Source organism: Lepisma saccharinum, chromosome 10, assembly GCF_977018435.1.
Source record: "Lepisma saccharinum chromosome 10, izLepSacc3.1, whole genome shotgun sequence".
Classification (NCBI taxonomy): Eukaryota; Metazoa; Arthropoda; class Insecta; order Zygentoma; family Lepismatidae; genus Lepisma; species Lepisma saccharinum.
Window position 1 is genome coordinate 11,607,258 of NC_139238.1, and position 26,223 is coordinate 11,633,480.

A 26,223-nucleotide genomic window follows, 5' to 3' on the forward strand; every position below is an offset into this window, starting at 1 on the left:
ACATCTGCCGGGTCTGTCATTTCAAAAAATTAGGTTCTCATACACAGTACACGAATATCACTAAAAAAATAAGGTAAAGTGCTCCCCTGTGCTTAGCGCCACGCCATGAGGCGTATAGGGGTGTGTGGGAATAACGCCCCACACTTTCTTGATCCGGTCGTGAGTGGAGGTGATGTGATCAGCACAGATGTGATTACCCCCCAGGGTTTCCCCCAGGTACCCATGTCATTCGACGCTGGGTAAGCGTCGGGGCCGCTTCCAATGTTAGAAAAGTTCCCGAATTTGAATCGGCCGAGAATCGAAACCGGGACCTATAGCATGGTAGTTGGACGCGTTACCGACTGAGCCACCGCGGCCACCCACACGAATGTCACTTACGAAAATAAATTATTTTTATACATTTTTGGGAATACTGAATAGTCGTAAGGTATAAATAAGCGAATTCTAACTGGAAATATATTACTTCCATGTATTAGTTATCAGGAATTGAGACAAATAAAATCACATAGAAACAATTTACATTACATTGCTCTCTTGTGAAACTTGTTGAGACCTGTTTTGGAAATGAGATGTGATTTAACATAATTCGAGGATGCTGATTACGAATATGTAATCCATTTCGCCCATCAAGTCAGACTTTTTCACAAAATATAAAAATGAATGCCAAATATCGATGTCATATGGGCATACGCTGTTTGCGTACGCTAGCGGTTAGATTTATCTTCCAAAAGAACATGAATTTTCTCAATAAGTTCGAAATGTCATTGGTGAAACATGCTTAACATATGTCCATTTCTACCTTTTCGCCTCGAAGCTCCAAAAACCAGATTTTTGTGCGCACCTCGCGAATCGAAACTATCAACATCCAACTGTAATCCACCATCACTGTTGTATTCCATTTCCAACGTCCCTTAAACCAGCGCTCCATGTCATTAATTCCTGGCGAAACCTTTTACCGTGTTCTTCACATAGTTCACCCACGATGGCAAGAAAACTTCCTAAAAGCGAATGCAGGAATGGATCTTGGATTCAGTTCCTTCATCCATTCCATACTTCTTGTCATTGCTTTCCCTGCTATTAGATGAATGGTCTGTATACAGTGTGGTAGAACTTTATTTTTCGGTTTTCCCGTGTCATATTCATTAAGGAAACGTCCACAGTTTCCAAACAGCAAAATCATTGACATCCGGAACTTCTTTTTTGTGTCGGTCTTGGTTGTCACCTCCTCGGTGGAGGCATGTTGCACAATGGTTCGGAACCCACTTTAAAATGTAGGTCAAATCCCCATCAGCCTATTCGATCATAAAGTGAACTTTGAAGTGCAAGCAGACACTTCTGTTTTACTAATAACTACCCCTAAGAATAATTAATTTTCACTAATAATAATAATAATAATATAATATAATAAGCCTAATATGTTTGTTTGAAATAATTCAATATAAACTTCTACACTTGAATTCATTCATTCATTCCTTTATTTGGAACCTATCAGCTTTTATGCCGCTTTTTGCCTATAACAATACACATATAACATGTACACAATTGTTTTACATTAAAATTATCAGTCTTTCCCCACTATTTTACAGTTATTAGATTTTTTTTTAAAAAAAATAACACTTTGCCTTTTACAATTGTATGTTACACTTCCTTAAAATTGATAACAAACTATAACCAATCCGCACATCTGGATTAACAACTAAACTTAACAAATTTGTTGGAACCTTTAGATTATTTAAAGTTTTATACAAGATATTTCTCTCTCTATTATACTTTGAGCATTCCAGTATTATATGTTGTGCAATTGCACTTTCCCAGCCACATTCACATTTCTTATTGTTCCTTATTCCAATTTTAGATAAATGTTGCCTAGTACACAAATGGCCCGTTCTCAGTCTATTAATTAATACAATTACATTTCTTGTAGCACTTACATGATGAAACCATGGTTTGTGTGTTTTGAATTCAGCAAATGGTCTGTGAATTAGCAAAACATTTCCTCACAACAAGAGTTTATAGATGAACAATAACATTTTATTTCAATTTTTGTCAACAACCCTAATTTTTATTGTTGAAACTTGAAGCTAACTACAGTCGAACCTCGATTTTTGTTTTTCAGGGGATCAGGATGGGAAGTTTTTAAATGCGGAAAGAATTTTGGATAATTTTTGCTGCATTGTGACCATGAAGATTGAATGTACTCGTATAATGAGGTGTGTTTAAAATCCAGGAACGTAAAATCTAGGTTTCAGTTTTAAATTTCATTTTCTGACAAACTCATTTCAAGAGGTAGCTATACTAAGTGCAGCTATTACCGTTAATCCAAGAATTACTTCCAAGCACTGGTTACTACAATTTTTCTTTTTGACTGATTGGTTGATTTGGTTCATTTTACTTTTGTTTTTCCGCCACTTTTTTTTATAATCGCGAATCATAGGCGTGCGCACGGGTGGGGGGGGGGGCAAGGGGAGCAATTGCCCTCCCTAATCATGGACGTCCGCAGATTTTTCCATGGAGGGACAAGCAAGGTATTTTTCAATGGGGCATATAATTGTGTTGCCCCCCCTGAAAAAACACCACTTGATTTTGAAACTATCACATTAATGTAAATTACTGTGACTGAAATCAAATTATACGTGTGAAATATATATTTTTTAGGTTGACATTCGATTTCTAAAGGGGAGGTCTGGCCATCCTTGCTCCCTCTTCCAAAGGTTCATGTTCTTACATTATTATAGGCTACTTGGACCTAGAAATTTAGTGTAGAGGAATCTTATCGCTGTTATTAAACGATATTATACTCTTTTAAGAAAAAGTATTTTCAAGCCGATTAAAGTTCAAAGCAACTACGGGAAGGGGGTGTGGTGGCGCAACCACAGGGGATCAATGAGCGTGGCCCTTCCCAACCTTGGACGGAAATCAATTCTAGGGGGGCAAGGGGACAAACATTGAGGTAAAAGAACGCAAGACTAGTAGAATCTAAGGGAGAATTCACACCGAAGAAACACGCGACATGCAACATGCAACACGCGACACGAGTGTTTCAAACCGAAGAGACAAGATGCACGCGGCAAGCGACACTGGTTTCTTTGCTCAGTTTGCATGATGGTACCGATATAATTGCATTAATCAGTTTATTAGTCACCCGAAAATAACGTAACAAGAGACATTGTGGCATGTAAATTGCGTTGTAAAATTTGTGCAAGTTATTGAAACTTGGGAGAGGCAAGTTGTACACGAGAAAACTGAGAAATAATATGCACTGACCTCAAACTGTATACGCTAGACTTTTCAGCCTGAATAAAGCGAATACCTAAACACTAGAGAAATGGTTCTCAACCTTCGTGAAACCATGTCACGGTATTTTTTTTAAGTAATGCCCTTGGCCGAAGAATTTTCCTCGTAAATCTTTACAGTATTTAAGATTTTATGCATGAATTAACATGTACCTATGAAATTAAGTATTGATAAATAAATTCTAGCATAATCATAAGAGTAATAATAGTTTGATTACGTGTGTAGGATTGTTGACAAATATAAAAATATGGAAGACAAAGTGGTAACGTCGTCTCCTTGTAATTAAGTGATCCCGGGTTCGATAACCGGGGAGGCACCGGGCAGATCCAGTTCTGATTAGTCTATTTGTGCATAAAATGGACTTAAAAAACGAAAACTCACAACTCAAATATGATATTGGGATTATGATACTTGTCAACCAGTTTCAGCAGAACATTTCGGTGCTCAGTATAGTTGATACGAGGGCACGGCATAGGGTCGCGGCCCGGCGGTTGAAAAACAATGCACTAGAGTACTTTACCATGTTGACTAATATATTTTGGACTAAAGTACCTCATAAGCTGACTTTTTCAAATAAAAGCAGTCAGGTAAATGGCCAAAACACGGCCTCTTTTCACGATGTTGAAGGCAAATTACAGCCGATAGATAACTGCATAAAAAAACTTGATAAAGCGAAATGAACGATGTGTTTAAATCTTAAATCATTGTTTAAACATTGTACAGATCGATACAATATTATATCAACAATTTAGAGGTTCAAACATAATGCCGCTTGTGCTCTCTTCTAGAGTCTAAATACAGCTCGTTGAAATGAAGCATTCGCTGCGCATGCGCGAACAACAACACGATGCACGGTATTGAGAAAACGGCACAGTCCGAGAGGCACGTAAGCGACACGCGACACGTGCATCTTGCCGTGTCCCTTCGGTTCGAAAGGTTGCATTGATTACCGAGTGTTGGCTTCCAAGCGACACGTGTTTCGTGTTGCGTGTTGCGTGTCGCGTGTTTCTTCGGTGTGAATTGTCCCAAAGAGTAGCAGAACAAAAGGATACTCAAGATGGAATTAGTTTTCACGTCTTTCTTGCATTATTTCTTCCAAACGGCAAAGAGCAGCTGCAGGGGGTCACAGAAGGGCAATTGCTCCCCTCGATATAAAATTGTATATTAATATTTCTAGCTAGCGGGCGGCGGGAGTAGGCCCTGGACGCTGAACGATCTAAACGAAAAAAAAAATGTAAAAGAGAATGCCATGGCGCCCCATGATATTTATTGTCATATAAAATCAATATTGTTTTCAGATTTTGCAAAAATTTGATCTAAAAATGTTCTTGCTCGCATCGCTCGCAATTTGGTTGTTTTCTGTAATGCATTGTAAATTACGAGAGAGAGAAGTTATACCTACTAAGTATACTTACTGCTAAACAGTTTTGTCTTAAATGCATGAACACAATTGTTTGGAGGAGCGCGGCACATTTCAGAGACAATTGATTTATTTATTCGTTATGTGTGTGTGTGTGTGTATATATACAAATCAATGCATTGAAAACTCAAAACAATGAAATAAACTGAGTTTTCTTTCCCGACTGAACTTTTATCAATGCTTTTGCCCCCCCCCCCCTAATCAGAGGTTCTGCTCACGCCAGTGCCGCGAAGATAAGAATGAGAGATGATACGATGAAATTAGTGAAGGGATATCACGAAGAACATTGATGCCCAGGCCAGGATTCGAACTCGGGGCCTGTGATGTCGTAGCGCGCTATGATAACCACTCCGCCACGGAGATCAGCGTCTTTATTTATGAGTAGCATAACGATGCAAACGCAACGTTGCCAAATTGTGCGTAGGCATGTAAAGAGGGGGAGTGTACGAAGAACTGACGTGATGGAGGTGTAAGATGACGTAGTTGATTGCATGTGTCATCATAAACTCGTATGTACCTGCGATTTGCCAGCTGGGAAGCTTGAAACAGTGTCCGCGTTTCCCAATGAACTGATTTATTACTGCATTTAAAGAACCACCTAGATGGTTCGAAGGATCATGTGAGTACAATTTAATGTACACGTTTAGAACAGTGTAGGATAGGAGTGGTTGAAACCTTGTCGAAATCAAGTGTCGACATTTTTAAAGTAGCATTACATAATGAATCGCAAGGAAAATAAAATCGTTTCGTTATGATAAAAGCAACAAGAAACGTGATATTTTCCACATATTTGCAGTTTCATTAGAGTATTTATACGTAGTTCATTATTTTCCTGTCATTATGTAATTCTGTCATATGATTGTGAACCGGATTAACACAAACGTCGCTGAGTATGAATGGATGCTTGTATTAACTATTCAACTCGTCGACGACGCGATTAACCCAGACAAGTACAATAAGCGGTATGCATAATTACAATACCAAGAAACAAATTGTTTCTTAATGTCTTTATGTGCAAAAGAAGACTTGAAATTAAGATAAAATTATGTAATTAATAACTACATAGATATCTTCACTTAATATGAATGTTATTAATCTAGAGTAAAAGTTTGAGTTTTTTTAGTATTGTTTTGAGTGTACATTATACCCAGATGACGTAATCGGGACTGGACCTACAGTTTAAAATGGAATCCGAACCAATATGTGCCTCCACCGAGTATCGAACCCGGGACCCCTTGATTACAAGGCGACTGCGCAATCGGGGACACCCTGTCACCATGTTAAATCATAGGAGCATCCTAGCTAACCCCAAGGCTCAACCAAACATTCCGGCAGCTAACATTTTCACCTCAGGTTCTGACCTACACCGAGGATCGAACCCGGAACCTCTTGATTACATGGCAACGACGCCAACGGAAACGCCCTAGGATAAAAGTATAGAATATTTCAAAGTTGTTTAGAAGGAAAGGTAAGTCTGTTTCTCCATATGATCGTACAGCACGCTGTACATACACGTATAGTCCCTACGAAGACACCTGCAAAGGTCGTATTTCTTAACCTGTTTTTAAAACTCGACAGTTACGTAAAGAGACCAGCACGAAGGCCATCGAACAGGCATACAAGCGTTATTATTGTTGTAGATACCTTACGCGCGAGACGAGATGAGTCATGCATAGAATCCATAACAAGTGTAAGAATTCTGGGTGTCGTGTTCTGTTCGAACCACTCTTTGTTTTGAGAATGTTTTTGGTTAAGATAGGAAGTACCCTATCGTTCTGGAAAGTAAGAAATCAAGTGAAAAAACAACCCCCAAAGGGTCCACTGCATACCGTGATGTCCAGCACAGGTCTACGGCGTTGCAGTGAATTCGCGACCCCCTCCCCCCCCCCTCAAGGTCTATTATCTGAGAGGAAACTAGCATGGGAATCGCCAGAATTTTTTTCTGGGTAGACGTTTGTAAAACCTGTAGAAATGAGAATAATAATAATTATCATGCTTGTAAATATTATTATAAAATAAACTCTTATAAACTAAACTATTAAAATAAATTATTTTTCAAATTTTATTGTTGCTATTATTATTAATAATAATAATATTATATTCTTGGGATGACTGTTCTATTCGTTCCACCAGATGAGTGAATATCAAGGACAACTGTTTTTTTTTTATTAATTATTTTTAACATTTCATACAGTCAGACAACGCCACTACGACCGACCGTGCTGCCATCTCGTGTCATCAACCTTCAATATTGGATGCTTCTTCTCAAACAACTCTCACGTTTATAACTGCTTATATTCATGAAAAAACTTAGGGAGACCTTACAACTTGAATGCACCTCGTATATTGATGAAACCTACCTTCGAACTTCCCCCTTCTGCTTCTAGATATTTAAAATTCTCCTCTGGTTGCTATTTTTTTGTTATTTAAAGGGAAACTGTAGCCTACATATAATTTATACGTAGATCTAGATGCTTCATGGCAAGTTAATGGAATTTCTGCCGACTGGATTTTATTTTATATACAGCGCTGTGTGTGTGTGATTTAGAGCTTAAGGGTGTTATGACTCCCACCCTGGACACGCCGCTGGATGTACGTCCCCATAGCGCAGTGATGTAGGGACGTCCATCAATTTCGGCAAAGCAGAGAGTACCGGCATAGTGGGGATACGACTTTACCCTCACACCAAGGACGTATTTAAGGGGGTCCAGGGGATCTGGACCTCGCCGCGAGAGACTTACTAATTACAAATATTAAATAATGAAATAATAAAATAACTTAAAATAAATAATGAAAATATACTTCTTCTTGAATCGATGTTCACTAATTTCCGCCAAACTTATTGGAAGGCAAGGATTATATTGTGGCAGTGGCAAAGTAGATTTATGCAAGATTTATTACTACTTATAACGTAAGATTCATAAAATACACCAGGAACTTAACAACCGTTTTTATATATTTAATAAATATTCAATTCTTTATCTATTTGACATTAATTTCGTTGCAAGAACAGTTTTTTTGTACAAATTTTGCCGACCATAACTGCACGTAAGGTAGATAATAAATATGTACTGTTATATCACTATTCTTAAATCGTCCTTTTACCTACACATGTAATAAAAATATAGTAATTAGTTTGAATATTTTAATTAATACAATTTTAATTAATTTAATATAATTATTATTTTTGTTTAAACATTATTATTATTATTATTTTGAGACACTTGTTTTGGAACCCCTCGAAACGTATTCATAGATAGTGCCTGCCTCACACCTAAGCATTATCGCCAACAAACGCATTCAGTACAAGGAAAATGCCATTAATCTCTGAACTACCTGCGAATGCTCATACTTAGCTAGGCCCGAACGTGATGTACAAATAACACTTCTGTTAATGGCCTTCCGCACAATTTGTCCTGAAGTGTCAGTCAGCGAGTTCCTACGTCGTCGTTGAAAAGCCAACGGACAAGGAGGGACACAGTGCTAAATATGGAACGCAGGAAATGATCCACAACTGGAGGACGTGTGACCACATGCATATGATGATCAGAGACTGAAAGGCTCCATTGAATGGACTGATACACGTCATAATGGATTCAGCTAAGTTGGCCAAGAACGTTCCGTCACTCAGCGCGGCTAGGGCCAATTTCCACGCTTCTAGAGGCTAAGTAAACATTTTGGGTACTTAAGGAAAGAGCTTGCAGAATGTGTTTTCACTTTCTTTGAAGGTAAATCAGCAAAGCTGCAAACAGCATCATTGTGGTTGTGACCTTCCGTCACTGTCGCCTCCTGGCCTTCCAGGAACTGATAGAACTAGAAACTTAAAATTAGCTGTTTTTTTTTTTTTAGAACATATCATCTACGTACACTTAGTGTTTTTTCTATTAGGATCAGTGTTCGAATCGGATTCAGGAATTTTAACAATAAGTTCTGCATTTTGCTACGTTTTCCTGATGTGGCAAGCACAAGAAATCTAAAATAAAGACAGATTTAGATAAGAAATCGATAAACGAAGGACAAGAGGGCCTTACCAGTTGCGTTGCGTAGTGGTATAGTGGACACGGTTGTTAAAGGTCTAGGAATTTTAAATGAATTCAATTCCGGTCCAGGAGAGAAAATCAGCAAGCGCAAATGGGTTCTGGTCCGTAAGGAACCTTTTTATCTGTAAAGTATTTCAATTCGGTCCAGGAACCTTTTTTTAATGAATTTAAATACGGTCCAGGAACATTTCTTCTGGATGAATTTAAATTCGGTCCAGGAATCTTTTTTCCGGATGAATTTAAATTCGATCCAGGAATCTTTTTCAGGATGAATTTAAATTCGGTCCAGGAATCTTTTTTCAGGATGAATTTAAATTCGGTCAGGAACCTTTTTCCGGATGAATTTAAATTCGGTCCAGGAACTTTTTTCCGGATGAATTTAAATTCGGTCCAGGAACCTTTTTTCCGGATGAATTTAAATTCGGTCCAGGAACCTTTTTCCGGATGAATTTAAATTCGGTCCAGGAACCTTTTTTCCGGATGAATTTAAATTATGTCCAGGAACCTTTTTTCCGGATGAATTTAAATTCGGTCCAGGAACCTTTTTCCGGATGAATTTAAATTCGGTCCAGGAACCTTTTTTCCGGATGAATTTAAATTCGGTCCAGGAACCTTTTTTCCGGATGAATTTAAATTCGGTCCAGGAACCTTTTTTCCGGATGAATTTAAATTCGGTCCAGGAACCTTTTTTCCGGATGAATTTAAATTCGGTCCAGGAACCTTTTTTCCAGAATGAATTTAAATTCCGTTCAGGAACCTTTTTTCGGGAACAAATAAAATACGGTCCTGTAACCTTTTTTTCAAGGGAAGAATACGCAACTTGGACCGAATTTAAATTGTGCGAGAAAAAATGTTCCGGTCCTGCAGCGGAACCCAATAGAACCCATTAAAATTTATGGGTTCCCGGACGTTTAACAACCTTGATAGTGGAACCACATGCAAGAGAGCCTGAGTTGAACCTACGGAGGGGAAGGTGCGCGGAGATTTTTGGCCGAAGGCTCATTTCCTTGTGGTCGCTCTATGTCGAATCGCCCTGTATAGGGGAATACGCAGCAGACCAACCAGACAACAGCGGTGCCGCCGAGAGTTACGTCGAGGAGAGGAAGTACTACGCACACCTTGTTCTACAGGCTGCTGCGTTTCTTATCGCGCTGGATTGGTCGCTTCCCCATTTCCCTTGCCAGCATATGGAGCGCCCGCCGTAAGACTGAAAAAGAGCTTTGGTAATCAAGGACTCCCGGGTTCGATACCCGGTGGAGGCACAACGTGGTTCGGATGCCACTTTAAACTGCAGGTCCCGTCCCGATTAGGCCTTCTGTACATGATGTTGACTTGAAGACAAACTCAAACAAACGAACAACAAGAGAGAGAAACAGGGAGAACAATAGAAATATAGAAAACAAGAGCGGTATATCAAAGAGGGTGAACATGTCAAGAAGAAGTAGGAAGAGAAAAATGCAGGAAGAAGTTGAAGAATGAAATATGAGAAGGGAATAAACTGTGGGAGATAATAAAGAAAAATATAGGACAGAATGGTTGATTGATTGAATTGTTGTTTTAAGTTTGCTTTATGCACAGACGAACTGTGCAAAGTGTGTCTACCAGGTAAGAAAGAATTAGAAATAAGGAAATATGAAAGCAAATGAAGCTAATGGGCAATGAACCCACAGTTTTAAGTGGGATCCGAAATCATTGTGTGCTTCCAGCGGGTATCGAATCAGGGATTTCTTGATTACAAGGCAACGACGTGACAACTACGTTATCGGGCAGGTCTTGTAGAAAGTAAGATACATGAAAAAAAGAGATAGAAGGGACTACTTTGATGAGAAAATGGCGATTAAAAGACATGACGAGAGTGAAAGAAGAACGGTAAAATTAGTTGAAGAAAAATGAAAATGTAAACAGAGCAAAAAAAGATGATAAACTAAGGAAGGAGGAAGAAATGTGAGAAGAAAAAACCAAGAAATGAAAGAGAGAGAACATGACAATGGAAAGATGAAAATCTCCTGTTTTCATCAGATGGGCGGTGGTAGAAGTTGCCATTGAAAAAAAAAATATATATGTGTGTGTGTGTGTGTGGGTGTGTATATTTGTTTGTTCCGGCATAACTCTCGAACGCCTGGAGCAATTTCAACCAAACTTGGTACATGTATCACTTGCAACCTGGAAATAAATACTGTGGGGGTAAGACACCCCTGGCACATGAAAAAGTAATCGAGAACCACCGATATTAAATTCCGCACAGACAGACATCCGTGACTCTATGCAATCCGCACAACAATAGTGTCTCTCCGGTTGTCTAACATTCAGGCTGTGTTGCGAATGGAATCCACAGTTTTCGTGACACTCCCAATGCGGTTCAACTCCAAGTTCATCAGCTATCGGCATGGGGGGTGAGAGGGGGTGAAAAATAAAATGCCACAAATGACCTAGATTAGTGTCGAATCCATAGTTTTCGAAGTCGCTAAGCTAATTGGTGACATTCACGATCACATTTAAAATTAGTTACATTTTACACTATAGTTAGAATTCATTATTTTCCTGTCTAATACAAGATTGGGATAAATAAACACCCGGACAACGCCGGGCAATCAACCATTTGGCTATAAAAATCGCCGTAGAGTTAGGCAACACGCACAACATCTTGCAGTTGCAGGGAAGCGAATATTTCAGGATCTAGGTGTCCCATTTTTATTGCTGGTGCCTGTACTTTTCTAATTGGAGAAAATATGCGCCCTCTCCCTCCATATGATTATAATAATATCCCATCATGGGCCTCCCAAAGGCGTAGTGATAACATCGTCGCATAAACCAGGGGTCTCGGGTTCGAAACCCAGTGGAGGCACATAGTCGTTAGGATTCCACTTTAAATTGTAGATCCAGTCCCGATTATCCTATCTGTGCATAAAATGGATTAAAAAACAAAACAAATTAAATCAAGAGGACTTAGGTGGGCAGGCCATGTGGTACGAATGGGAGAGGAAAGAGGAGTTTACAAGATTCTTGTTGGGAAACCTGATGGTAAGAGACCTGTAGGAAGGCCAAGACTAAGATGGAGGGACAACGTTGAGATTGACCTAAAGGCAATCGGTAGGTATGGAAAAGAGTATATAGATCTTGCTCAAGATAGGGACAGATGGAAGGCTTGTGTTGCTGCAGCCATGAACCTTCGGGTTTAAGAAGGCTAGAGAGTTAGTTTTTTTAGTTAGTTCAAATCAATATACTTGGGGATATTATACTTACTCAATACACTGTATGAGCGATATTTGCCCCAACTGCTTTCATTAATTTATTTTAGAAATTTATGAAATATATATTATTCTGATATTTTTACAAGGTAAATTATGGTGACTATCTTTATGATGTGCGCCATTTCACGCGAAAATCTAAGTTTTGAAATTTGAGAAACTTTCTCGTAGAACCATTTATTGCAGAATATGAAAAAATCAAGTTCTGCCCTTATTTCTACATTTAATACTGAATTTTTGGATCTACTTTTAAATTCCAATGTCCTGCTGAAATACGAATATACTGAACCTTATTGGAATGATTTGGTGTTTTATGTCCACTTTATGCACAGTAAGGCTAATTGGGACTGGACCAAAATTTTTGTTTAGTGGAATCCGAACCACTGTGTGTCTCCACCGGGAATAGAACCCGGGACCCCTTGATTACAAGACGACGACGCAACCACTGCGCCATCGGGGAGGCCTGAACTTTATTGGTTTGTTTTGAATATACTTTATATACATATAGGCTACCTACCGTGAGCCTCCACCGGCGATCGAACATGTTACCTCTTGATTACAAAGCGACTATGTCATATTTTAATTCTTCGTACTTTCTTTTTCTCATTTTTACCTTCAGTTTCTCAACAGGACAAACACAATAGTGATGGAGGCACATGGTGGTTCGGATCCCACTTTAAACTGTAAGTCCAGTCCCGATTAGCCTTACTGTGCATAAAGTGAACGTAAAGCACCAAATCGACCAACCAACCAAACGCAATCGTGAAAGTTTTACCCAGGATTCGAACCCGCCACCCCTCGCGCTGTGCTAAACACTCCGCTAATTACACGGCGTCGGGGATTTACCCTACCGTCTATCAAATAAACGATTTGTTTTATTTTTTTACATATGGGCGGGCTACAGAGCGATGGAGCTCTTACCAAGCCGGCCACTATGGCGGAGTGGTTAGCACAGCCCGCCACAATGCTAGGGGTTCCGAGTTCGAATCCTAGCCTGGGCATGGGTGTTTGCGAGTTCCAGAGGAGTCTCGTGAACGCATGCGGTGCATGCTGCGCATGCGTCAATTGTGGGAAAATGGACAGCTTGCTCTGCGACGACATTCATGAGCATTTCTACATTCTAATTTGTTCATATAAAAAGTAAAGCAAAGTGTTCCCCTGTGCTTAGCACCACGCCATGAAGGCGTGTACGGGGTGTGGGGGTAACGCCCCACACTTTCTTGATCCGGTCATGAGTGGGGGTGATGTGATCAGCATCACGCCCCTGACCGCCTTTACCACCCAGGGTTTCACCCAGGTACCCTTGTCATTGGACGCTGGGTGGGCGCCGGGGCCGCTTCCAACGTTAGAAAAGTTCCCGGATTTGAACCGGCCGGGGATCGAACCCGGGACCTTGACGCGTTACCGACTGAACCGCAGCGGCCACCCTAATTTCTTCATATAGGAGAAGTATTTATTTTACACGAGAGCGCTCAACTAAGCTTATATTACATTTCTTGGATCTGAAGTGAAAGAAAGTAATAATTCTTGTCCCACAATTGACGCATGCGTCACTTCAGATCCAAGAAATGTAATATAAGCTTAGTTGAGCGCTCTCGTGTAAATAAATACTTCTCCTATATGAAGAAATTAGAATGTAGACATGCTCATTAATGTCGTCGCAGAGCAAGGTGTTATTTTCCCCACAATTGACGCATGCGCATCATGCGCCGCATGCGTTCACGAGACGCCTCTGGTGAGTTTCCTTCATCAGTTACATCATATTATAGTCACTCATTGTTATCTTCACGATTAGCCAAAGTGGCAGAAAAGCAAAGTCAAATAAACCAAGTCAATCAATCAAAGCTCTTACCAGCTTCTCCTCCTACACCACTGTGTAGCCACTACGCATTTTTTTTTTTTTGAGGGAGGGGTCAAATCACTGTTTGTATGTAACGTATATGTAAACAGTACAATGGCCTCTTAATGCTTGTGTACCAAGAGCAAAGAGCCTCCTTGGTGGTGCAGTGGTAGCGTCGTCGCCTTGTAATCAAGAGGTCCCGGGTTCGATACTCGGTGGAGGCACATAGTGGTTCGGATCCCACTTTAAACTGTAGGTCCAGTCCCGATTAGCCTTACTGATCATAAAGTACTTAAAACACAAACTCAATCAATCAAAACCAAGAGCAAGTAACTGTCATTGCCCCTCCCCTTCTCCAGTTTTGGTAACCAATCCCCGATGCTGATCAAAAGTATTCAGATAGTTCAGAGTTTCACAAATTATAATTGTTTTCAAATTTCCTTTATTTTCTTATACCAGAACCATTGAACAGCCACGATAAATTAAATTATACGAATTAGTAATTATTATTACAATAAAGAATTTTAAATGTGAAACCCATAGCCCGGTACGAAGGATCGTAGCGGGATCTGGTTATATATATTGGGACTGGACCTACAGTTTAAAGTGGGATCCGACGTATTATGTGCCTCCACCGGGTGTGGGTAGACAAAGCTTGGCATCAATAGGCCACAGTGCAGGATCAAAAGTGGAAATAGTAGGGGGGCAAGTGCCCCCATGCCCCTCCAATCGCCGCCCCTGCTGGTAGCCTTGCATCAATGATTATAAAACTAGAAGTACCGGTACCCAATATCGCAGACTGCAGATTTCTGGAGACTGCCTCTCTACACAACAAACACATTCATTTATGCAAGGACAAGATTGAAATTTTGAGAAACCATCGATATTATTTTCGTAGCATTTTATAAGTTCACATTAAAAAATTTCATTGCTCGAGAGGACGGTCGGCCATGGCCCCCATGGCTCCTCCCCTGGGTACGCCCATCATACTGGATTTCATGAGCCTTTTCTTCTTCTTTGGGCTTCTACATATGCACAGAAAGGCTAATCGTGACCATGCGCGCCGACTACGTGGGTGCTCCGGGGCTCGAGCACCCACATAAATAATCTTGTGGGTGCGCCGCACCCACAAGATTTTTAGTTTGATAAAAACAAAATAAAATAAATATTTCTCACTTGCTATTATCAAAAAATAATAAGCAATTAAAACATTGAGATGGGACAGACTTTGATAAAGACAAGCTAACATTGGACAGGGACATGTTTCTAGATGTGTGCAGAACGAACAAAGAAAAAGTGGCCAACTTGTCAGACATTACAAATATTTCAAGTAGAGAAAACAGTGGTCCCATGCGTGAAATGCTCACAGAATTTGTGAAGTTTGTACGGGTGATTTTTACTATACCTGTTACTTCTTGTACCTCTGAGCGGTCATTAGACGATTGAAACGATCTTGCGGTCAACAATGACCCAAAAAATATTTGGCAATTTTGCATGTTCATAAAGAAATGACTAAAAATATTGACATTACCAAAATTGCAAACAAATTCATAAGTGAAAATGACGTAAGAAGGAATGTGTTTTATATTGAAAGTTAACATGTCATGATGATTATTATTATTATTATTATTATTTGGTACATAAAGTTAGTCATTTTGTAGTTTCTGTTCACAACAAAATCCTTGCATAGTTCATTCTGCAATACAATTAAAATTATTTGCATTTATGCAGATTTTTTCATTTTAATTTGTATGAATGTGGTACTTTCTTTTAGTAACGTGTTGATAATATCATTGCCTCTTGCAATCATTGTGCATGTAAGTTGTTTAAAGTATACAATACTTGATAATTACAGATCTATCCGCCATTGATATGCACCCACAGAAATTTTGGAAAGTCGGCGCCCTTGATCGTGACTGGACCTACAGTTTAATTAAAGTGGGATCCGAACCACCATCTATTGGATATCGAACCCGGGACTTGTTTACAATGCGACGACGAATACTTGCATCTCAAGTGTTTACTCAAATCGTGTTAATCCTCCAACAACACTTTATTTTTAAAGTGCCATTGGTTATACATATATGTTTGTAATACTGGGTCGAACCCGGATCTCCCGCGTGGCAGTCAGACGCACGACCGACTAAACCACCGCGGCTCTATTATAAGTTCGACTGTTATTGTATTGTAATGAAACAATTGAAACTGAATTGAATTAAGCGATGGAAGCAAAAAGTGTGGTGGTAATTTTATTTTACACGATTGATTTGGTGTTTTAAGTCCACTTTATGCACAGAAAGGCTAATAGGGACTGGACTTACAGTTTAAAGTGGGATCCTAACCACTATGTGCCTCCACCGGGTATCGAACCCGGGACCCCTTGATTACAAGACGACGACGCTACCACTGCGCCGTCGGGGAGGCCTATGTTTTACACTATTCTTTGAGTTTAAAAAACATTAACGGCGAACATAAATCGATAGAACAGTCATTGAACGCAAGTATTTATTAAGGGAGAGAGAAAAAACGTGTGCATTCAGATTGTTGGCTAAACGTTCACACCGCCTCTTTCTTTGATCCATTCATCACTTGTTGAGGCATGAAGAATAACACTGCAATAAGTTGTCAAATGGCCCAAGGCGATGAGGTTATCCTATTCAATTGTCGTTGCATGCGTGTGGAATGTGGCACTTTTGCACACGAACAGCGTGGGCGTAGATGCCGCCCCCACTTTTAGACCGTCCTGTGAATGTCCGAAAGGGACAAGTGAAAATTGAAGTCGTTCCACGTTCCTCTTTGCCTTCTTATCGCTTCCTCAGCTCTATGCAAAACACGTGACTCACGGGGTTGATAAGGCAGCCGGCTTTCCGAGCGCCACCAACCGACACAGTACTTTTATTTCTTTAGTCTGCGATTGTCAGTCTAGTGCGTTGGTCGTTTTGTTCGAGTGCTGTGAAGTTGTGTTTGCCCTTGTACATTTTTGTTTGGTTTTTCGGTTATGACGCAAGGCTCGTTTGTGTGCTTCTATTGTGAAGTTGCCTAGCTGTTTCTCGATTAGGTGGTCGATTTCGGTGAGTATTTAAGTTGTAATATCTTACTGTTTGTCTATTCCCCCCCACCTGTTTTTGGTTTACGTACAAGCAAGCAATATCTTCACGCGACAATGGAAATTCAGCTGAGCTCTGTGCAGTGTTTACACACGGAAATCGAGAGTGCAATATCCTACTGTTTGCTAAACCATCGAGCTCAATATTGTTCATTCGACTTCTCAAAAATGGAACAGCTACTTCAAAATGTTTGAATGTGTGATTTTGCAGAGGAGGTGTAATGAAAAGTACTCTTAGCAGAAACCCTTAGGATTAGAAGTGTTCCTGAACACTAAAGTTACCTTTTTTTCCTGTAACGACAAGGAATTGAATGTTGCCCTCTGCTTTTTTTTTTAAGCGCCCCGTTCTTTATAACCACAACAAAATATCTTTTGTGCATGTTCGGACCCCCAACTTAACCATGGTGGATTAAGGAAACAAATTACTTCGATTAATAATGGGTGAAGGTTACGATTATTTTAGCTTAAGTATTTGTTCATTATTGTTAGCATTTAAGTACAAAATTAGTGATCATTGTTGCACAAATTTGACGTAGATTATTCATATAGTTCTTTCCGCCTGTCATCCTGTTTGTGTGTGTTTTGCATACTTTGCAGTGGGAATGGCAGTTCCATATTAAAGCCTTCAGCTGCCATGTGGAAACTGGTGTTCGAGTTTTGAATTCTTCCGTCCACTTAATTATTTTTTACAGCCGCGATTAAGTTAATGGAATTGAAAAAAGTGTGTAAAACATACTAATCACGCCTTGAAAATCAACAGTACTTGGGCGGTAGATAGTTGCTGATTGTACTACTATGTTCATGTAACTATAATATCGAACTAGAAAACCGTGTTCATACCAACCTCGGTGATTTATCGGTTAATAGTGAAATCAAATTCGAGTAATTACGAGTTATCTGTTTCATCCCATTTGCATATTTTATAAGTTTCATACACTGCCTTTGAAAAAAAAAATATTTGTAATCAGCACTGATGCTCAATAATGCATCTACTAACTACTCGACTGGCTAGTAAGGTCCACAGGCATTTGGGTAACGGGTTTTGGTAATAATTATATTTTTTTAGTGGACTATTTGTTCGTGTATTCGAACTTTTTCTTTCTCTTGGATGTCTTACGGCAGCGATTTTCAGTGTGCTCCGCAAGGACTCCGTGACTTTTTGCATGAAAAATTCCTCGTCACACCTTCATACTTGCAAAATCGCCCCAGAGCCGATGCCGAAAGTGTGAGGTCGCCGCTGCGCTTTTGAAGTGCAATGTGATGCCGCTTATGAAATAAAAAAAACTGCCGCGAAGCAACGTTTCCTTGACGCTCTTGTTTGATGGTTGGAATTTAAATCACAGGATTGCACCACGACATTCAAGGGCGTATTTAGGGAGGGAAAAGGTCCAGGGGGTTCGGACTCCCCAGAGAGACTTAACTAAATAATAAAAACTAAAATTAAATAATGAAAATATATTTGGTTAATCTAGGGTTATTTATTTCGTCCAAACTCATTGGAAGGCAAGGATTATATTGTGATCATACTACCTACGTCTTTGAATGATAGAACCAATGAAAATGTATGCAAGATGTATTACTACTTGTAACGTAACATCCATAACTTTAACCTTAACTACACGTAAGCTAAATAATGAATATGTGCTGTTGTATCACTAATCTTTGTCATTTTACCTATTCATGTAATAAAAATATAATATTAATTAATTTGAATATTTAAATTAATTAATATAATTATTTTAGTTTGAACATTATTATTATTATTTTGAGACCCTTGGTTCGGACCCTACCCTCCCCGAAATATATTTCTAGATACGCGCCTAACGACATTTACTCTATTTTATTACCGTCTTTTCAGTTTATGCGGGGAGAGTCTGCACATTTGTGGTAGTGTTTAGGGATGGACGATATCAGAAAATTGATATCGCGACATATCGTCACAGACGATACGATATTTTTATCGTGTCGTGATATCGGCGATATATCGCCGACACGATATATATCGCCAAAATATCGTGACGATATATCGCCGAAATGATATATATCGTCAAAATATCGTGATATATCGTCTTGTTGATATCGCCCAAACGATATTTTTCAATGTCCCCAACAGTAAGTAGTGTTGAACATTTGTCATGGATCGGTGACTCAAGATTAACATTGAAACTCCCACCAAAGGAATCTCCTTTCACTGCGGATGTTTCGGACAAGCCTCGCAGCCTGACTGCACGTGTTTATGAAAAATCTTATTCATCTGATAAACCACAGTTGGCCGAGTTTTGCAGTGTCAAGAAACAATTCCCATGTCTATCTCGCAAAGAGCCGATAACGTTGTCAGTACGTATCTGTGCGAGACTGCTTTCTTAACGTACCTTTCCACAAAATCAACAGATTTAACGCAGAGCCGGGCATGAGACTGCGACTCTCATCCATGTAAGAAATTTGAAAGAAGAAACAAGCGCACTAGTCACATTGAGGCCAGTAATTAAAACGGAATTTTATTTGATACCACATTGTGAAATAATTTTTTGGAGCATCAGAAACAATAAAAACGTAAAACTAATACTTCTCAGAAACATAATTCCCAAATTACAATGTCTGTAAAAGTACAATTTAGCTCTGACGGGCAAGGAAGAAATGTTGGGACTCCGCGGCCTGGTCTTTGGGTAAAAGGGCTCCGTGGTTTTAAAAATGGTTATAAATTATTTACTTTGTGAAACTATGAACATTGTGATAAGTCCCGCAGGCGTGTTTTAGCTTTTTTCAGGGTATTTCCCTTCACGTCACATATCGAGCTTATCGACGAAGCTTTCAATATACGTTTCCTGTGTTCGTTACAAAAAAAAAAAATAGAATTTAGGTGATGATAAAGACTAGTAACCCATTTTGCCTTACAACAAATTGTTTTTTTTTTGTAGACTTGAAGTTGGCACACACTGTGAACCCATTTATTTGGTAAAGTGGGCTGTGTTCCAATAGTGACAATAGCTGAAGTGTAAAGCAGGCTGCGAAATCACTGCAAATTGTGGGGGGGGAAGAGGCACACACACACACACACACACACACACACACACACACACTTATATATAATTTAATTTCCATTAAATATTTGTCAATTAAATAATTAAATTATATTATAAAATATACAATATATTATTTCGACTCCAAATTGAAGATTTTAATATACTGATGCTATGAAGAATGATTTGCGTAGCTAGCGGCAAAAATGAAGAGACATTAAGAAGATAATAGTTTCATACATAAAATTCACATCTACATGTTATTACGTGTCTTATTTACATATTTATATACTTTGCGGTAGCTGACGAAAGGCGATGAGAAATGGAGAAGAAATAACAAGCCGGACTAATTTCTGTGTTCTGTGGATTGCTGGGTTCAGTGTTCTTAGAGATGAGGCTCTGTGTTGTAAGTTTCTTGTATTATTCCAGTAAAGTATATTTGACTTCAAAACTAATTGTTTATGTTTGTTGTTAGAACAAAACTCTCCCCCCGGAAAAGTTAGGTGGGGGGAATTTCAGAACAAGATTGTTTGGTTGGGGGAATTCCCCCCTGCCTCCCCCCTCCCACGGGATTTCACTGAAGATTTCAGAGCTGAGGCATACACTCTTGTAGGATGTTGTATCAGAATAACGGATTCGTTTTTTTTTAAAAATTACAGATTGAGCTTTTTTTGTCCGTTGTTTTATCTTACGTTCTAAGCTTTTGCTTCATACAAGGGACATTTTTTTCTTTTTTAGAAAAAGGAAGCTCCCAAACAGTTCTGAACATAACATAAAAATGTTATCGCTACGTGCCATAGTGTGCAACAGTCTACTTTTTAAGCAACGTAGACCTTGTATGTATTTTGATTATTTTTAGAGGAATTTGATATACTTGAAAATTAAAGCAAAGTCCAAGATCATCACCTTGTTCGCGTATATTTCTTCAACCTGTAACACGATTGGAAAATTAAAGGTTTCTTGTAGTCAGTGACGTATAAACTCTTTTTATTTGAGGGGCGGGGTGCACTTTCCCATGGGCTCCCAAAAGGGAAGGGGACAAGGAGTTTGACACCACCTGAGCATGGAAATACAGGGTGGCCCAAAAAAAGGAACCGAAATGTAGAACAGTTACCTTTTGTGTCCGGTTACGTTGTTTTGGGCCACCCTGTATTTATTACATGTAAAATAATTTATTTTGTGTACGTGTTAGTATTCCTTTTCCCAATTTCTACGTTTCTTCGTGTACATTTTCTTATTGCAATTTGTAGGCTAGCGGGGCTCTTGCGTCTGGACTCACAGCCTCTGTCGTGTTGTGTCGTTCATGTGTGTTGTTGATTGTTCCTTCCTCCATCATGTTATCGCCATTCATCCCCATCTTCATGATTAGCCAAAATTTGAAAAAAGAGAGAAGTAAATTAAAACAAATCCATGAACGATTTACCTAATTTTTCTGTTTCTCTCTTGTTGATTTTTCTTAACTACCATTTCTCTTCCGTTTTGTGTGAAGCATTTCTTATGTTCTCACTCACTGACTCATCGCCTCTCTCAAACCTCTCTTATTTATCTCTCTCTCTCCCCACTTATTTCTGCCTCAGTATCTCTCGAGCTTCTTTTTTTTAATAGGATTTCTCTCGTTTCGTTCTTTTTTGTCTTTGTCTGCTCGCTGAATCCGTGAACAAGGTAAAGCTGAAGTCCTGAACGTAGTGCCAGTTCGGCATCTTTGACACAACCCCAGAGGAATCTGACCGGAACCGTATCTGGTTTCGAGCCACCACCTGTTTTTCTGTAAAGCGATGTTGTCACTTTTGCCTGCAGTGTTTAGACATCCATTCATTCACTGCGATGTTATACTCCCAAGATCTTTATATTGTATAAAAAAGTAGCACAATACGATAACACAACCTAGCAAAGATAACGCAACTTCACGTTAAGAAATCTCTAAAGAAACTGAATTAGCAACATATCATTTAGTCCACGTGGAGTTGACGAGAGCTGTCATTTCTTGGACGAACGCTATTGGTGGGAAAGGTTTCAAGGGACGATTTACTGGACTCCACGTGGACCTGACACGTGGTTGTTAGAGGGAAAACTAATCTTTCGGAACTTTCTTTGAAATAAAGTGAGGTTGGAATCGGGACATATAAAGTTCTGGTCACCAAGGTAACCTCACTTCACTTCAAAGAAAGTTCCGAAAGTTTCCCCCTTACAACCATATATCAGGTCCACGTGGAGTCCAGTAAATCCTCCCCTGAAACCTTTTCCACCAATAGTGTCCGTCCAAGAAATGACAGCTCTCGTCAACTCCACGTGGACTAAATGAGATGTTGCTAATTCTGTTCCTTTAGAGATTTTTGAACGCGAAGTTGCGATTCTTTATCTTTGCTAGGTTGTGTTATTGTGCTGTGCTACTTTTTTTTTTTAATAATAAAGACCATGGGAGTAAAACTTCGTAGTGAATGAATGGATGTCTAAACACTGCAGGCAAAAGCGACAACAGCGCTTTGCCGAAAAACAGGTGGTGGCTCGAAACCAGATTCTGTTCCGGTTGGCTTCCTCTGGGCTTGTGTCAAAGATGCCGAACTGGTGATACTTAGAAGACATAGGGTATATATAGTGCTGGTCCCCAAAGAAACCTCACTTTACTTCAAAGAAAGTTCCGAAAGATCAGTTTTCCCCCTTACAACCATATATCAGGTCCACGTGGAGTCCAGCAAATCCTCCCCTGAAACCTTTCCCACCAATAGCGTTCGTCCAAGAAATGACAGCTCTCATCAAGTCCACGTGGACTAAATGAGATGTTGCTAATTCAGTTTCATAGAGATTTTTGAACACGAGGTTGCGGTTCTCTTATCTTTGTTAGGTTGTGTTATTGTGTTTTGCTATTTTTCTATGCAATATGAAGACCTTGGGAGTAAAACGTCACAGTGAATGAAAGGATGTCTAAACTCTGCAGGTAAAAGTGACAACAGCGCTTTGCCGAAAAACAGGTGGTGGCTCGAAACCAGATACGGTTCCGGTCAGCTTCCTCTGGGGTTATGTCAAAGATGCCGAACTGCTGCTACGTTCAGGACTTGGGGTATACCACTTTTGAACGTGTTTTTTTTTTTTTTCTAATTTTCCCCTCACCTATGGAACCACACTTTGAAATATTTGCCTTCTGCTGATCGGATCAATTTATTTTTGGCGTCGCCCACGTCATTAACAACCAGCTTCGTTGAACGCCACTATTAGAACTGAGTAGCCCAAACGAATAGTGTACTCGATTCATTCATTTTGGTTTATTTTACTTCGCTCTTCTGCCACTTTTGGCTAATCGCGAAGATGAGGATGAGTGATGGTATGATGAAATTGGTGAAGGGACGCTCCCAAATAACACGTATGTCCAGGTCAGTATTCAACTCTGGCGTGGTAGCGCAGTGTGCTAACCATTCCAGCACGGAGGCCGGCGAATAGTGTACTTGAGCCCGCGCAGCCAGGTCTTGCACGTAGCATTGGCATTTGTCATTGGCCTTGACTAGGATCGCATGCAAAGCGATTGTTATTACTAGTAATTACGCTTTTGATAAGAGACTAGCTTTACAGGTGTAGCGAGTTGCAAATTTTTCCTCTGCAGCAGGTCTGGATCCAAGGGGAGAGCGTTTTGGGGCCACTCCTCTCAACTGTCCAAACTTGCATTGTACTTTTTTTTTTTTTTTTGGCGACTTATTGCATAATATTATTGACAATCTGAATGTTTTAAAGTTACATGTGCAACATGGAGGAAATCTATACTCTGTCCCGGAAATATTTGGAGCGAGTGAACGAAAGCAAGTTTCTGCGCAAGTAGTGACTCGAGAGGGTTCGACCAACGTCCACGTAAGAGAGAACGGGATTGCGTGGAAGGGGGAAGGGACTGCAGATCCCAGCCTTTGCAACAGCGGGTACAGTCCGGCCAAGGGAAACGAAACTAGCTGGAAAGTACGATTCCGAACGCGAGAGGGGAAGCAGGTAGAACACTCACCAAACCACCCTGTGGCTTTTGCTTACATGGGTTCGTTTGTTGTGTTTATGACTGCTTGCTGTGTCGTGTTACAATTCGCAACAAACAGTTTCGAAGTGGAAACAAATAAAATTGTGACGCTTTGGTCTGTTGCACTTCTACAAATGCCCTCGATATAATACACAATGCCACATACCATTCAGTTCCTACATTTTCTTTATTATATTTATAATATTATGTATAATAATACTATTATTAGTGAATACTATCCTGATTAATGCTGTGTACTTTTGTGCTAATTATAATATTTACTAAGGAGATCAATTTAATTTGAGTGATCCAAAATAATGTTACTGGTTTACAAACAAGTTTATCTGATAATGTGACGTAAAGAAGACTTTCCGGATATGATCTGTTTGCTTATATAGTATATGGATGGATATATTTTTTCATTATGTAACCTTACATAATTTGTAAACGTCTCTACTTATTTTGGCGGCGATGTTACTACGTTTGAAACTTCATTGTTGTTTCCACAACAGACATTTTTCACGGAATCCAATTCCAGACCAAAATGGCGTCGCCCCTATTTTGCCAATGAACACGTCCAGTTAGCGCATGCGCACTTCCGTCCATGGTCTCAGCTAAGGCAGGCAGACAGTGCTGTTTCGCTCCGCCCACTCACTTTTCTCACCCTTATGCTCCAGAGATTCCCGGAATAGCGTTATTTCATGTGGCTCATTCACGCCAGAAAGCATGGTGCCACCAGCAATATACGGCGTACGCTTTTGAAGGAACATGAGTTCAGCCAATACGCAGTCAGAGCTGTCGCGCTGTTGCCAAACCAACTGCTAGCGGGAGGGAAACGGAGAATTCGCTGTGTCCCATATTCAGCTTTTTATATATAATGCATGCACGTGGCATTTGAGTACAATGAAATATATAGTGAAGAATTCTACACAGAATTATATCATATCACTGCAGCATATAAGAGAAACTCGTACCTGAAAGAAGTTTGAAGGTACGTATTTATTGTAGAGGAACTGCTCTCGTTTCTGTTTTCTGGCATGTTTCCCAGGAGATTTGAACAGGGGTTCACCGATATCTGTGGTAGATATTTTACCCTGTTTTATAATACGCAACACAGTATGCACACATACACCACACGGTTTAGCCGTAAGTTCTCGACTCTGAGAAAACACTGTTTCAGCACGCACTTCTTCCGACGCCAATTCCTTGAAGTAAGAATACAATTTAAAGATAAAATTTCTGTCTTGTGAACGTAATATTTTACCCTTGGTGCCTGTACTACTAGTACTATAGGTTTCGAGAGCGAAATTATTAATTTGATTTGCTTTATTTTACTTCGCTTTTCTGTTACTTTTGGCTAATTGCGAATATGGGAATGAGTGATGATATAATGAAATTGATGAATGGACGTTCATAAACATCCAGGCCAGGATTCGAACCCGGGACCCCTGGCTTCGTAGCGCGATATGCTATCCACTCCTCCATGGGGGCCGGCGCGACATTATTAAATAACACTCACACAACACGCACACCATTGCACAACTATCGAACATAAGGGCTGTATTTCACAACGAGCTTACACCAGGGGTCCCGGGTTCGAATCCCGGCCCGGGCATAGGTGTTTGTAAGTGTCCCTTCATCAATTTCATCGCCGCCCCCGTGCGTTTTTTTTATAGTATGGATGTGCATTACTAAAGAGCCCGCCTGCTCTCCCAGGATCTGTACAGTAGCGTCTCGATACGTGACATACAATTGAACACAAATCAAATTTCGAGAATCGTGTCGTCTCTGTTGCGCCTGGTAGATATAAAAAGGTAACCTGTAAAACATCCGGGGTTGTTATTTGCACACCACTGGCGATGAGCGATCGAACAGGAAATGCTTTCGCCACGCCAGTGGCGGTGATAGATCTAACAAAAATTCCAACCAAGGGGATGGCTTCTTCCTGTCTCCAAATATGAAGTTTGAGGATCGGCCCTTTCTTGAGTTAGGGCCGGAAGGAAGGTCAATCTTGCATTTAATGTAAGAAAGTAAGCGATTTCAAATTGTAGAACACGATTTGGTATATTTTGAAGGCTTTATTTTTTGCTGGTTGTTTCAGCTTGTGTGTGTTTTGAACAATTGTTTCTTAGTCTAAAAAATATTAAAAAATCAGTTTATTAGAAATTCATTCTGTTCAAGGAACTTCATTAATGACTAATTTTCTGAAATGGGTGAGATTTTTTATGGTCACCCACAATACCAAAATTACAGCTGTGGTATCG

At 39.8% G+C, this 26,223-nt stretch overlaps 1 protein-coding gene across 2 annotated transcripts in view; it reads left to right on the forward strand.

Moving 5' to 3' along the window:
* The window catches only part of Ptp52F (Protein tyrosine phosphatase 52F), a 209,097-nt gene that overhangs the window by 19,254 nt on the left and 163,620 nt on the right, over positions 1-26,223 (forward strand). The window contains exon 1 of one of the 2 annotated variants that reach the window (XM_083129555.1): positions 16,729-16,913. The exons of the other annotated variant lie outside the window; for it this stretch is intronic. The gene's annotated coding sequence lies outside the window, so the exon portion shown is untranslated. Of the gene's footprint in view, positions 1-16,728; positions 16,914-26,223 lie in introns of those variants that run through there. 2 annotated transcript variants of the gene reach the window in all.